Source organism: Mirounga angustirostris, unplaced genomic scaffold, assembly GCF_029215605.1.
Source record: "Mirounga angustirostris isolate CCGP_5_RB_7025 unplaced genomic scaffold, mMirAng1.0.hap1 SCAF_195, whole genome shotgun sequence".
NCBI classification, from domain to species: domain Eukaryota; kingdom Metazoa; phylum Chordata; class Mammalia; order Carnivora; family Phocidae; genus Mirounga; species Mirounga angustirostris.
The window spans coordinates 1-15,392 of record NW_026991903.1 but is presented as its reverse complement, the minus strand read 5'-3'; the positions used below and the strand labels follow the sequence as shown (position 1 = coordinate 15,392).

Sequence of the window (15,392 nt, the reverse complement as noted above, 5' to 3'; positions counted from 1 at the left end):
AAACCTACCGATGCCCCCCAAACCCCAAAACAAAGTATCTAGGGGTCTTTTCAATGACACCTAAAGTCAAGAGGACCACCTTCGGGCGCCTGGGTGGCTCAGTCGTTAAGCGTCTGCCTTCGGCTCAGGTCCTGATCCCAGAGTCCTGGGATCGAGTCCCACATCAGGCTCCCTGCTTGGCAGGAAGCCTGCTTCTCCCTCTCCCACTCCCCCTGCTTGTGTTCCTGCTCTCGCTATCTCTCTGTCAAATAAATAAATAAAATCTTTAAAAAAAAAAAAAAAAAAAAGAGGACCACCTTCCAGCTTGAAGGTCACTAACAGCAAAGCTGCTTGCAAATGTAACTGCAAAGTCTGGACAGATGAGCATGAGCAAGGTATCATAATACCTAATTCACACGGCAAGCCCAAGTGTTCCACATGATCAGTTGCTGAACGTGAAGAAAGGCATATTTTGAGAAGCAATTTAGGATTCAGCAATCATTTGACAAATACTGAGGCAATAAGGAGATCCAAACATCCTTAGAAGAGGAGAGAGATTGCACATTGGCCCCTGGGAGGGCGTCCTGTGAGCACAGAAGCAGAGACTGGAGCCATGTTTGCAATGTTGTGACTTGTAAGAAGAATATCTATTTAGCCATTCGGATCAGAAAACTTGTTTCTCATATACATGTCTTTGTCCAGAGTGACAAAGGTGTCGTGTCATGTTAATGAGGATGTGGGCTGGTCACCAGGACAACCAACCTTGTGATCAGAGGGTTGGAACTTTTGGTCCCACCCATGACTTCTGAGGACGGGAGAGGGGCTGGAGGTTCAATCGATGGCCAATGGCCAATGCTTTCATCAGTCTAGCCTGTGGAATGAAGCCTCCACAAAAACCCTAGAGGACAGGTTCGGCCTGATGTGTGGAAGTAGAGAGAGCAATGGGCTGCAATGCCTGGAAGGTGGCCAGAACATGGCAAGAGCTCAGTGCACACCGGCCTCTTTTGCCTTCTATCTTTGGTAGGCTTCGGATCGGCCCTTTGGATTGTTTTTCATGCACTCTGGGTTCAACCCCTGCCTCACTTAAACCATCTGCTCTAGATCTTGTCCTAGAGTGATCACACGCGGGGACACCGGCTCACACTCTGAGCAAGGCCATGGCACCACGTGGACAGTGCTGGCCCTCGGGTGCTTCCCAAGTGCCACCAGGTGGGCGCCAGGGAACAGAGAGGGGAAGGGCCTTGCCTAAGGTAACACAGCTCCAGAGCCTGGCACTAGGCACGCCCAGACAGGAAGTAGGACAAGTCATCTCTCCGAGCACACCCGTCGGCTCTGCGTGCAAGTGACTTCCTGTCGTCTTCTTCCCTCAGACCTCTGGGCCTGGCCCTGACCTCCACACCTGGACTTGGGGTGGCCTTGGTTAGGGAGCCTGCTGAGGCAGATTCCAGAGTGAGGCTGAAGGGCACGTCAGGGGCTTGTCGAGATGGGAACTCACAGAAGATTGGTGTGGGAAGAGGGGGTCTGGGGGGTGTGTGGAGGGTGTTCACATCACTTCCCCACAGCTGCGTCCCCGGCAACTGACTGAATCTGTCTGGGCCCCCACTTCTTCTGTAGAACTGGAGCTCACAGTGCTTTGTTCCCCAGGCTTTGGTGAGGATAAACCAAGACAATGTACAATAAGCACCTTGCCAGTGTTTGGGACAGAAGCGGCGTCCATGAAGACAGATCTCCCGAGGACTGCTCCACAGGAAACTTTACTGAGCACCTGCTCAGCTGGGCACGTGGTTTTGAACATCAGAGACCAAGTGCCTGGCTTCAGGGAGCTGCCTTCCAACACGGTGACTCAGAGCCACCCTGGGCCAGTTACACAACCTCTCTGAGCCCAGTCTCCAGCATTAAACCGGGGACATTCCTGCCTGGCTGATAAACGTCAGGCTATGTAGACATGCGACAGTACAGGGCCTGACCTGGAAGCCGTTTACCCTGCAAGTACCCGGCTCCGTTTCCTGCCCAGCTCTCCTCCCCATAGCACCACGACAGTGGACTTGGGCCTCGGGCCTTACCTCTCTTCTCAGTGGTGATGACGGGGCCCTCCAGCGGTTCGCCCAGCCCTGCCTCGTCTTGGCCGGCAGCCTGAAGATGTATGCCGACTCTGGGGCCAGCTCGGTGCCCGTGAACTGCCTCACCGTGGCACCCACCTCCACCGTGGTGAACGTACTGGGGCTGCTACCGGCCAGGCGGTGGCGATCTGGTACCCTGCGGGGGGGACAGGAGGGCCATGCGTCAGTGACATCACCCTCAAATGGCACAGAAAACCTTCCTCCAGCCCCTCAAATGGCACGGAGTGACTTCCCCTCTCTGTTCTGCTCACCACGTATTTGTTGACAGGCCACACGCCTTGATGGGAACCTGGGCCCCTGGACACCGGGACTGCATCTATCTTGGCCTCCCCCCAAAGCCCTTGCCTTGCCCAGGGCAGGCACTCAGGAAAGATGACATGAATGGAGGGGCAGGGTTTCAGGGTCCCGCCAACACTGGTGAAGGATTCTCTTCTCTCAGCGGGGCCTGATTTTCAGGTTTCACAATAATGACTTGGCCATTTTCGAACACGGACAGGGATCAAATGATCATTCTGTAATCCCCCCAGCAATGCAAAGCGGCTTGCAGCAGTGTGTCCCTCCACTGGCTTCAGGCCCCTGCTGGTGAGATGATCTTGTTCCAGGTCTCACTAATTTCACCCCAGGGCGCACGATCTACCCACAGCTCACAGCCAGATGCTATGGGTGTGACCGGGCTACCGTGCAAAGAGAGATGTTCTGTCCCCTTCTATGACCTCCCCTAGCACAGGGTAAATGCCAACCAGAAAGCCATCATGTGAGGCACTGAGCCTGCGTACCCCTTTATTTTTTAACACCAATTAGGAAATTACCAGAGGATCCCGGACACAGGATTCTGACTAGAATTTTACAAATATAACAGGTTTCAGGCCACGCCATTTGTTCCATTTGGCGTTTTTGTGACAGGCACCACCCAGGCCAAGATGTGGGGCATTGGCGGGTCCCCTGTGACAGGCGGCACGAACACAAGTGGGCAGTGGGAGGGAACGACAGCTATTGCAGAGCAGGTGCGCCCATGGAGCACAGCCTGGGGTCCCCCTCGGTCAGCAATCACACAGCCCTCCTGCTCCCCTTCTGCAAGCCACTCACCTCGTTCTCGCTGAAAACAGTCACACTGAGGCTATTCAAAACCACGATTTCTAGTTGGCTAAACAGAGGGTCGTACGCCTAGCAGTGCCTTCTGGGAATCTGCAGAAGGGAAGAATGAGTTCTATCAATGCAACGATCTGTGTGCAGACCGTGTGCAAGACCAAAGGAGGGAGTGATCAAGAAGAATCCAAAGATGTGCCTGGCACTTTTCCAAAAAGAGAAGCAAAAATGTGAGCTGGTGTCTAGCTAGGACTCAGGTGGCAAAGTTCCCAATGCCATAACATACACACTTCAAATGGCAGGTTCCTGGGACTAGGGACTCCCCTGGGATGGAGCCAGGAGTCGCAGCAGACTCATCTGACGAGGAGTTAAGATGCAGTTTTCCAAGGGCTTCTGAAAGAGTCCCCTCAGGGGCCTTCAGTTGTTCCAGATGTTTTGAAAGACAGCCACTGATGGTTTCTGAAAGAGCAGGCCCCTGAACACAGTGAGAGGGCGTGCTCTGACACTGTGAACCAGATCCTTCACTGAAGTCCACAGACCCAGGGAGAAAAGGGGCAAGTCGGGAAAGGCTTCAGCTCCTCAGGGAGAAGGCCACGGGCCTCACTCCCAAACATGCCTGGGAGGTACGGCTAGGCCCACCAGCACCACAGGCTGTCCCGGGTCCTTTCATGTCACCTGCCCCCCACCCCATGCCTGCAACCCCTGAGAATGTTCCAGCAAAAAATAGGCTTCATTTATGGGCACAGTTTCCACCCAGAACTGTAATGTGAACTGTGTCTAATTCAGTAGGAGGTAACCTGGTTAATGCGGGTTATGCTCTGAAGTATCTACTTTTTGATTATAACAAAGAACAGAGGAACAGAGCTCTCAAAATCACACTGTAAAAGTCTGGGAATAGGAATATTTAATGTCAAAAGTTCAAAGAAAAATAAGGCTGGGGCTCTTGGAGTCTAACAAAATACAGTCGTTTAAATCTTCTCACACGGCAGTGGGTTCTCTTATCTTTCATTTCATTATACTGACACTGAATTTATTTGAACAAATCTGTACACAAAACAAAAAGCTAAAGACCCTACAACCCCCCAATAAGACACTGATTTTCACTTACCAGCCAAGCTATCTTTAAATAAGACCCCTGGCTCGGAAAGGCTGCATGTAAAACTGGCTCTTTCAGTCCGTGCTGCTGGAAGTCCTGCTGGAAGCTTTTTGGGAGAAACTTGACAGCACATATCAGGCTGGTCACTGCCTGTCACTGAAGAAGTCCACTTCTGGGAAATGTCCTGAGAGGATCATCCTGTACTTGGTAAGAGCTTTACGCATAAAGGTGCTCACGAAAGGTCATATGGAAGAACTAAAAAGACAAAGGAAACAAACTAAAGGCCCCTCAATAAAAATTCTAACTGCTCTACATTCCCTCCCCGTATTGTCATTTAATCCTCAAATAATCCCTTTCACAGATATAGAAACTGAGGCTCAGGGCTAGGAAGTGCTAAGATACACAGCTGTGAGCAGGAAGTCAGAATTAGAACCTAGCTCTGTGAAGGAAAATATCACCAAATATGGACTGGACTCCTTTCTTTGTCCACATTCAGGCCCTCCTCCTGCACCCTCCACCCCCAGCCCTGGCCATCTGGTACCTACCTAGTACCAGACTCCATAATTCAGACAGAAGCAGGTCCTTCCTGTTAAGAGAAAAAGGCATGGTCATCTCCCAACCTTCTCCAGGCCGCCCCCTCAGTGACCCTGCCCCTGACCATGAGCTGGATGCGGGGAGGATGGATCGCCCTCACAGACAGGGCACACAGCGCCTGCCCTGGAGTGGCAGGAGCAGGGTCCAGAGTGCGCATGTCCAGAGCCAGCGTGGTATGGCCGGCACTCAGAGAGGGCAGAAGGGTTGCTAGAGGACGTCCTGATTCCCAAGGACCCCTCTGGTCTCTTCTGTATCTTTGGCCTATACCACGGCCTGGCACAGAGGCCGAGCTCCATGGATAGTTACTAGACACACAGACTGAGCCTCTCTGAGCTTTAGTTTCCTCACCTCTAGAATGGGGAAAAGGATTGTCCCTATCACGCTCGGTTACAGAAGGAATCAAGTGGGTCAACACACATCAATGGCCTCACCGACAGCAGGGACTCAATAAACAGTCTTTGTTATTACAAATAACTCCAAGGTGAAAGTAAAAGGAGAGACAAATCCAGGGTCTGGACTTTCTTTATTCAAGTCAACTGGCTTATGCAAACCCAGAGCAGAACACGGTGGACAGTGACTTAAAACGAATCCGGTGAAATGTCCAATCAAAGGACATACAGTGGCTGGAAACACAACACCCATCCATGTGCCTAAGGATAACACAGACCAAAAGTAATGGGACAGAAAAGATGTTCTGCGCAAGTGGGATCCAAGAGAGAGCTGGAAGGGCTATAATCAGACAAAATAGAATTCAATGCTGTTTAAACACATACCAACATTTGTGAGAGGCACCAAAAGTGGTTCTAAGAGGGAAGGTTAGAGCGATACAGGCCTGCCTCAAGAAGGAAGAGAAATCTCAAACACACACCCTAATGTGACACCTTGTGACCTAGAAAAAGAAGAACAGAGCCCAAAGTCAGTAGGAGGAGGGAAACAACAAAGATCAGAACAGAAATAAATGAAAGAGGGACTAAAAAAAAAAGAGGAAAGATAGGGTGCCTGGGTGGCTCAGTTGATTAAGCATCCGAATGATGATTTCTGCTCAGGTCATGACCTCAGGGAATTGATACCAAGCCCCGTGTCAGGATCTGTGCTCAGTGTGGAGTCAACTTGGGATTCTCTCTCCCTCTGCCTCTCCTCTTGTGCACTCTCTCTCAAATCAATCAATCAATCAATCAATCTAAAAAATATATATAAAACAAAATTGACACAACTTTAGCTACACACACCAAGAAAGAAAAAGAGGGGAGTAAAATCAGAAATGACAGTAGAGATATTACAATGGACACCACCAAAACAAAGCCTCAAAGGGACTACTGTGAACAATTTGGACAACCTCAAAGAATCAGCAATTTATTTATTTATATTTATGTTTCAAATTTTTATTTAAATTCTAGTTCATTGTGGCGCCCGATGGCTCAGTCGGTTGAGCGTCTGACTCTTGGTTTCGGCTCAGGTTGTGATCTTAGGGTCATGTGACTGAGCCCCACGTCAGGCTCCAGGCTCAGCATGGAGTCTTCATGAGACTCTCTCTCTCCTCCTCTCCCTCTGTCCCTCCCACTCGTGCTGCCTGTCTGTCCCTCTCTCTCATATAAATAAAATCTTAAGGGCTCCTGGGTGGCTCAGTTATTAAGCGTCTGCTTTCAGTTCAGGTCATGATCCCAAGGTCTTGGGATTGAGCCCCGCATTGGGCTCCCTGCTCTGCGGGAAGCCTGCTTGTCCCTCTCCCACTCCCCCTGTTTGTGTTCCCTTTCTCACCGTGTCTCTGTCAAATAAATAAAATTTAAAAAAATAATAAAAAATAAAAACAAAAATAATAAATAAGTAAATTAAAGTAAATAATTCTAATTAGTGATATACACAGTATAACATTAGTTTCAGGAGTAGAATTTAGTGACTCAACACTTACATAAAGCACCTAGTGCTCATTGTATCAGCAATTTAAAACCTCCCAAAAACCAAGTTCCAGGACTAAATGCCTTTAATGGTGAATCCTACCATTCAGGGAAGAATTCATACAATCCTTCTCAAACTTTTCCAAAAAACAGAAGAGAAAGCTTGTAAGCTCATTTCCTGAGGCCAACATTACCCTGATACCAAATCCAGACAATGACACTCCAAGGAAAGAGAATTACAGGCCAATATCCCTGATGAACATAGAGGCAAAAATGTTCAACAAAATACTAGCAAACCAAGATCACCACTATGCTGAAAGGATCATATATTATGATCAAGTGGGATTTGTTCCAGGAATGGAAGGAGGGTTCACACATGCACATCAATCAAAGTGATCCAACACATTAACAAAATGAAGAATAAAAATCATGTGATCATCTTGAGAGATGCAGAGAAAGCATTTGACAAAACTTAGTATCCATTTATGATCAAAATTCTCAACAGAGTGGGTAGACCGGGAACATACCTCAACATGATAAAGGCCACATATGACAAGCCCACAGATAACATTATATCCAATAGCGAAAAGTTTCAGCTGTTCTTTTTTCCTCTAAGATCCTCTATGTTAGGAACTTTCCTGATCTTTCCTCGCCACTTTTATTCAACATAGTATTGGAAATCCTAGGCAGAGCAATTATGCAAGAAAAATAAACAAAAGGCATCTAAATTGGAAAGAAACAAGAAAAACTGTCACTATTTGCAGATGACATAGTATATAAGGAAAACAAAGACTCCACAGAAAAACTGTTTGAACTAATGACTGAATTCAGTAAGGGTATAGGATACAATATCAATACACAAAAATCTGTTGTGTGTCTATACACTAATAACAAATTATCAGAAAAAGAAATTAGGAAGATGATCCCAGCTGAAGTTGCATCAAAAAGAATAGAATACCCAGGAAGAAACTTCACCAAGAGGTGAAAACCTATATACTGAAAACTATAAGACGTTAAGGAAAGAAACTGAAGACAACGCACGTAAATGGAAAGACATTCCTTGCTCAAGGATTAGAAGAATTAATAGTGTTAAAATCTCCATACTTCCCCAAACTATCTACAGATTCACTGTACTTCCTATCAAAATTCTAATTCCATTTTTCACACAAATAGAACAAAGGATCCAAAAATTTGTATGAAGCCACAGAAGGCTGAATAGCCAGACCAATCTAGAGAAAGAAGAACAATGCTAAAGGCTGCACACTCGCTGATTTCAGACTATTACAAAGCTAGAGCAATCAAAACAATCTAGTATTGGCATAAAAACAAACACACAGATCACCAGAACAGAAGGGAGAGCCCAGAAGGAAACCCAAACATCTATGGTCCAGTACCTATGACCAAGGAGCCAAGAATATACAAGGGGGAAAGAACAGTCTCTTTAATCAATGGTGCTGGGAAAACTGGACAGCCACAAGCAAAAGAATGAAACTGCACCATTATCTTACGCCATACGCAACAATTAACTCAAAATGGATTCAAGACTTGAATATAAGAATTGAAACCATAAAACTCTTAGCAGAAAACATAGAGAAAAGCTACTTGACATAGCTCTTGATAGTGACTTTTTAACCTAATACCAAAAGTAAAAACAATTAAAAAAATGTGGGACTACATCAAACTAAAAAGCTTCCAAACAGCAAAGGAAACTATCAACAAAATAAAAACGCAACCTACTGAATGAGAAAACATTTGCAAATCATATATCTGATAAGGGGTTATTATCCAAAATATAAAGAGCTCATGCAACTCAAAAGCAAAACAAAACAAAACCACAAAACCAAACAAACAAAAAACCCACAAGCAATCTAATGTAAAAATGGGCATATCCAAATAGACATTTTTCTAAAGACATACAGATGGTCAACACGAACATGAAAAGATGCTCAACATCATTAATCATCACGGAAATGCAAATCAAAACCACAATGAGATACCACTTCACACCTGTTACAATGGCCATTATCAAACAGACAAGAAATAACAAGTTTTGGTGAAGATGTGAAGAAGAGGAAAACCCTTGTGCATTGTTGCTGGGAGTACAAATTGGTGCAGCCACTATGGAAAACAGTACAGAAGTGCCTCAAAAAAATTAAAAAGAGAACTACCATAGGATCCAGCAATTCCCCTTCTGAGTATTTATCTGAAGAAAATGAAAACACTAACTGAAACAGGTATATGCACCCCGTGTTCACGGCAGGATTATGTACAACAATGAAAATACAGAAACAACTTAAGTGCCCATCAGTGGCTGAATGGAGAAAGAAATTGTCGTAGATACACACAGTGGAATACTACTCAGCCATAATAAAGAATGAAATCTTTCCACTTGCCATTTCGATGGAACTTGAAGGCATTCTGCTAAGTAAAATAGGCCAGACAGAGAAAGACAAATACTATAAATCACTTACTTGTGGAACCTTAAAACAAAGAAAACAAAAACAAAAAACTGAGCTCCTAGAGAGGACAAATGGGTGACTGCCAGAGGTAGGGAGTTGGAGGTGGGAGAAATGGGTGAAGGGGGCAAAAGGAAAAAGAAAACAAGCCCAATTATACCATCTTTTTTTTTTTTTAATTAATTAAGCTGTATCTCCAATGTGGCTCATACTCACAACTGTGAGATCAAGAGTCTCATACTCCACTGACCGAGCCAGCTGGGTGACCTGAATTATAGCATCTTCCAATGCTCGTTTTGAGAAAGGCTAAAGTAATTTAATCTATGATATTTTGAGGGCTATGTATATATTTGGTAAACTTAGAAAGAACACAGACTTCAGAGACACACTCAGGTCTGTATCTGGTTCTAATATTTACTATGACATTGAGCAAGTTACTTCTTTTTTGACTACTTTATTTATCTGAGATAGAGGCCGACAGAGAGTTGGGCACAGGTTGGGGGGGACAGAGGGAGAAGAAGACTCCCCGCTGGGCAGGGAACCCAACATGGGGCTCAATCTCAGGACCCTGGGGTTACGACCTGAGCAAAAAGCAGAAGCTTAACCAACTGAGCCATCCAGCGGCCCCTACTTCACCTCCCTTGTGCCTGTGTTTCCCCAACTCTGAGGATAATATGAAAATTTACTTTTAGGGTAGCTTTTATTTTTAATTTTCTTTAAGAAAAATAGTTTTTTGAATTAAATGAGATAGAGGTCACTCAGAATACTCCTACACCAGTAAGCCCTCAATAAATATTATTTTTTAAAAATCTTATTCTGGGGCACCTGGGTGGCACAGTTGGTTAAGCAGCTGCCTCTTGATTTTGGCTCAGGTCATGATCCCAAGGTCCTGGGACAGAGCCCCGCTTCGGCCTCCACGCTCAGCAGGGAGTCAATTGAGGATTTGCTCTGTCCCTCTGCCCCTGCCCTTCCCTTCTCTAGCACATGCGTGTGCATGCTCTCTCTCTCTAAAGTAAATAAATAGGTCTTTAAAAAATCTTATCCTGAACATTTGGCTGTTGCATAATCATGAGCATTATAACTTTTTGTACTTGGGCAGTATGTATAGTTTACCAAGCACTTTTATACACATTCTCTTATTTGAGTCATGAGATGGTCCTGGGAGAAGAATTTATTGTTTCTATTTTATAGAGAAAAAAAAGCAGACTAAGAGAAGGGGTGTGCTTTGTTCAAGGCTGCAGAGCTAACAAATGACCTTCTGATTCTCAGTCCAATGGAGGAGAAAAAAAAATCCAAACACTGTATGATGAGCCGAAGAAGGGCATTATATTATGATAAAGGAATCAATCCAAAAAGATGATGCAACATTTGTAAATATTTACCCACCCAACAGAGGAGCAACTAAATATGTAGAGCTTATATGAACAAACCTCAAAGGAGAAATGAGCAGCGATCCTGTGGGGGACTTTCATATCTCATATCAATGGATAGACCATCCAGACGGAAGATCAATAAGGAAATATCAGCCTCAGACAACAAGGTAATTAGAGGGACTTACCTCCGTCCAAAAACAGAATGTATTCCTCTCAAGTACACGCAGAACACTCTCCAAGCTAGACCATAAGTTAGGCCACACGACAAATCAATAAATTCAAGAAGCCTAGAATTTTCTAAAATGATGACTGAAATCAAATCAAACATCTTTTCCAACCACAGTGGTATGGAACGAGAAATCAATTACAAGAAGAAACCTGGAAATTCACAAACATGCAGCTTAAACAACATGCTACTGAACACCAAATGGGTCCGTGAGCAAACCAAAAGAGAAACCAAGAAATACTTTGAGACAAATGAAAATGGAATACAACAGAGCAAAATTAATGGAATGCAGCAAAAGGGGTTCCAAGAATGCAGCACTTGGCTGGCTTAGACGGTGGAGCGTTGTGACTCTTGATCTTGTGGCTGTGAGTTTGAGCACCACACTGGGCATACAGCTCAATGTATTTGTTTTTAAATATTTCATTTATTTATTTGACAGAAAGAGAGAGACACAAAAAGATTGAGCACAGGCAGGGGGAGCGGGAGAAGCAGGCTCCACCCACTGAGCAGTGAGCCTGATGTAGGGCTCGATCCCAGGAACTTAACATCATGACTTGAGCCAAAGGGAGAAGCTTAACTGACTGAGCCAGCCAGGCAACCCTTCGAGCTTACTTAAAAAAAAAGTGGTTCTAAAAGGGAAGTTTATAGTGATACAGGCCTAATTCAAGAAACAAGAAATGTCTTGAATAAGCAACCTAACTTTCCACCTCAAGGAAACAGAAAAAGAACAAAGGAAGCCCACAGTTAGTAGAAGAAAGGAAGTAACCTATCAGAACAGAAATAAATGAAATACAGACTATGAAGAGAATAGAAAGATTTAAAAAAAGACAATACAAAGGTCAACAAAAGAGCTGGTTCTTTGAAAAGAAAAAAAGCTGACAATTTTTCAGCTAGACTCAAGGTAAAAAAAAAAGAACGAGGACTCATAATCAGAAATGAAAGAGATGTTCCCATTGATACCATAGACAAAGGCTCATAAAAGACTACTATGAACAATTACACCCCAACAAGTTTGACAATCCAAAAGAAAAGGACAAATTCCCAGAAACACACAAACTTCCAAGACTGAATCATGAAGAGACAGAAATTCTGAACAGACCAATTACCAGTATAGAGATGAAATGGTGAATTAAAAACCTCTCAACAAACAGGAATCCAGGACCAGATGGCTTTCCTGGTGAATTCTACCAATATTCAAAGAAAAATGAATACCAATCCTTCTCAAACTTCTCCACAAAAACAAGAGGAAGGAATGCTTCCCAACTCATTTTAGGAGGCCAGCATTGCCCTTATCAAACCCTACCAAGATACAAGAAAAGAAAATTAGACCAGTATCTGTGATGAACATAGATATAAAAATCCTCAAGAAAATATCAGCAAACCAAATTCAACAATACAGGAAGAGGTATGAGCAAGAAAGATTTATTTCAGGGATGCAAGGGGGGTTCAACATCCACAAATCAATCAAACCAATAGGCTGCATTAACAAAATGAAGGATAAAAATCATATGATCATCTCAACCGATGCAGAAAAAGCATTTGACAAAATGCAACACCCATTTTGATAAAAACTCTCAACAAAGCAGGTATACAGGGAACGTAACTCAACATAATAAAGGTCATACCTGAGAAGTCACATCCTATGCAACGGTGAAAACCGAGTGCTTCTCCTCTAAGATCAGGAACAAGACAGGGATGCCCACTCTTGTCACTTTTATTCAACATACAGTTGGCGCTTGAATAATGCAGGGATTAGGGGTGCCAAACCTCTGTGCAGTTGAAAATCTGAGTATACTTTTGACTCCCCCAAAACTAAACTACTAATAGCCTACTGTTGACCCAAAACCTTATCAGTAACACAAAGAGTTGATTCACACATATTTTGAATGTTATATGTATCACAAACTATATTCTTACAACAAAGTAAGCTAGAGAAGAAGAATGTGATTAAGAAAATCCCGATGGAGCTTGGGGCACCTGGGTGGCTCAGTCATGGAGTGTCTGCCTTCGGCTCAGGTCATGATCCCAAGGTCCTGGGATCTAGCCCCGCATGGGGCTCCCTGCTCTGCAGGGAGCCTCCTTCTCCCTCTCCCATTCCCCCTGCTTGTGTTCCCTCCCTCGCTGTGTCTCTGTCAAATAAATAAATAAAATCTTAAAAAAAAAAAAAAAAAAGGAAAATCCTGATGGAGCTAGAGTGTATTATGCTAAGGAAAATAAGTCAGTCAGAGAAAGACGAATACCATGTGATTTCACTCCTGTGGAATTTAAGAAACAAAACAGATCAATATATGGGAGGGGGACTACAAAGAACAGAGAAGGAAACAAACTATGAGAAACTCTTGATGCTGGAAAACAAACTGACTGTTGATAGAGAGGAGGTGGTTGGGGGTTGGACTCACTGGGTGATGGGGATTAAGGAGGGCACGTGTTATGATGAGCACTGGGTGTTGTCTGCAAGTGATGATTCCCTGAATTCTCCTGAAACCAATATTGTACTGTATATTAAATAACTAGAATTTAAATACAAATTTGAAAAGACAAAAAACAAAAAGAAGATCGAAAAGGACAATACATTTACAGCAATGTCTGTATTTACTGGGAAAAAAAAATGTATTAAGTGGACCACACAATTCAAACCCATGTTGGCCAAGGGTCAACTCTACTACTGGAAATCCTAGGCAGAGCTATTACACACACACAAAAATAAATAAAAGGCATCCAAATTGGAAAGGAAGAAGTAAAGGTCACTATATTCAGATGACATATTATATGTAAAAAACCCTAAAAACAACACCAAAAAAAACTATTAAAATAAACAAATTCAGTAAAGTTGCAGGATAAAAAGTACATAAAAATCTGTTCCATTTTTATACACTAATAATGAACAGGAAAATAAATTTTAAAAAATCGTATTTAAAACTGTATCCAAAAAACCCCAAATACTTGGGGATAGATTTAACCAAAGAGGTGAAAGCCTATACACTGAAAACTACAAGACATTAAGGAAAGAAACTGAAGACAACACAAGTAAATGGACATTCCATGCTCATGGATTAGAAGAACTAAGTGTTAAAACGTCTATACTACCCAAAGCCATCTAGAGAGTCAATGCAATTCTTACCAAATTCCAAACACATTTTTCACAGACATAAGGCAAAGAATCTTTAAAATTTGTATGGAACCACAAAAGACTCTGAATAGCCAAAGCAATCTTAAGAAAGAACAAAGCTGGAGGCATCAGGCTCCCTGGTTTCAAACTCTACTCACAAAGCTATAGTGATTGCCGTCATGCTGGCATAAACACAGATACACAGATCACCAGCCCAGAAGAGAGAGCCCAGAAGGAAACCCACACCTCTATGGTCCAGTACCTTATGACCAAGGAGCCAAGAATATACAAGGAGGAAAAACAGTCTCTTTAATCAAGGGTGCTGGGAAAACTGGACAGCCCCATGCAAAGGAATGAAACTATACACAAAAAATAACTCAAAATGGTTTCAAGACTTGAATATAAGACCTGAAACCATAGCTCTTAGCAGAAAACACAGGAGAAAACCTGCTCGACATAGGTCCTGGCAGTGATTTTTCTGGATCACCCTCCAAAAGCAAAGGCAACAAAAGAAAAAAAAATAATAATAAGCAAAACGACATCAAACTCAAAAGCTCCTGCCCAGCAAAGAAAACAATAAAAAACAAACAATGTGATTAAAAAGTGGAAGGATAAGGAAGATGTGATCCATATATACAATGGAATATTACTCAGCCATCAGAAAGGATGAATGCCCACCATTTACATCGACATGGATGGAACTGGAGTGGATTATCCTAAGTGAAATAAGCAGAGAATGACAATTATCATATGGTTTCACTCATATGTGGAACATAAGGAATAGCATGGAGGACATTAGGAGAAGGAAGGGAAAACTGAAGGGGGTGGGAAACAGAGGGGGAGTCAAACCAGGAGAGACTATGGACTCCAGGAAACAAACTGAGGGTTTCAGACGGGAGGGGGGTGGGGGGATGGGTTAGCCTGGTGATGGGTATTAAGGCAGGCACGTATTGCATGGGCACTGGGTGCTATACGCAAACAATGAATCATAGAACACTACATCAAAAACTAATGATGATCTGCTGTATGGTGACTAACATAAATCAATCAATCAATCAATAATAAATTTTAAAATTTAAAATAAAGAAAAAAGAAAATAAAGAAAATCTGTCAAGCAACAAATGTTCATCTAGCACAGACCTCCTTCAGTAATGAAGGACACATTGACATTCCCTAATAAACAAAACCTGAGAGAACCCCCTGCTGTCACAAGCCCTGCAAGAACTATTAATCTTTTTTTTATAAAGATTTTATTTATTTGAGAGAGAGAATGAGAGAGAGAGAGCATGAGAAGGGGGAGGGTCAGAGGGAGACGCAGACTCCCTGCTGAGCAGGGAGTCCGATGTGGGACTCGATCCCGGGACTCCAGGATCATGACCTGAGCCGAAGGCAGTGGCTTAACCAACTGAGCCACCCAGGCGCCCTGCAAGAACTATTAGAGGGAGTCCTTCAAGCGGA

The 15,392-nt window shown here is 43.6% G+C and overlaps 1 long non-coding RNA gene across 3 annotated transcripts in view; it reads right to left on the bottom strand.

Annotated features, from left to right (window-relative positions):
• Positions 1-4,930, bottom strand: part of LOC135363418 (uncharacterized) — a 29,727-nt gene extending 24,797 nt beyond the window's left edge. For 2 of the 3 annotated variants that reach the window (XR_010409104.1, XR_010409103.1), the window contains exons 1-4: positions 4,827-4,929; positions 4,294-4,536; positions 3,186-3,284; positions 2,043-2,235 (exon numbers count right to left, since the gene is read on the bottom strand). This is a non-coding gene — a long non-coding RNA (uncharacterized LOC135363418). Of the gene's footprint in view, positions 1-2,042; positions 2,236-3,185; positions 3,285-4,293; positions 4,537-4,826 lie in introns of all 3 variants that reach the window. The other variant, XR_010409102.1, reaches the window with a different exon arrangement.
• Positions 4,931-15,392: the final 10,462 nt, after the last annotated feature.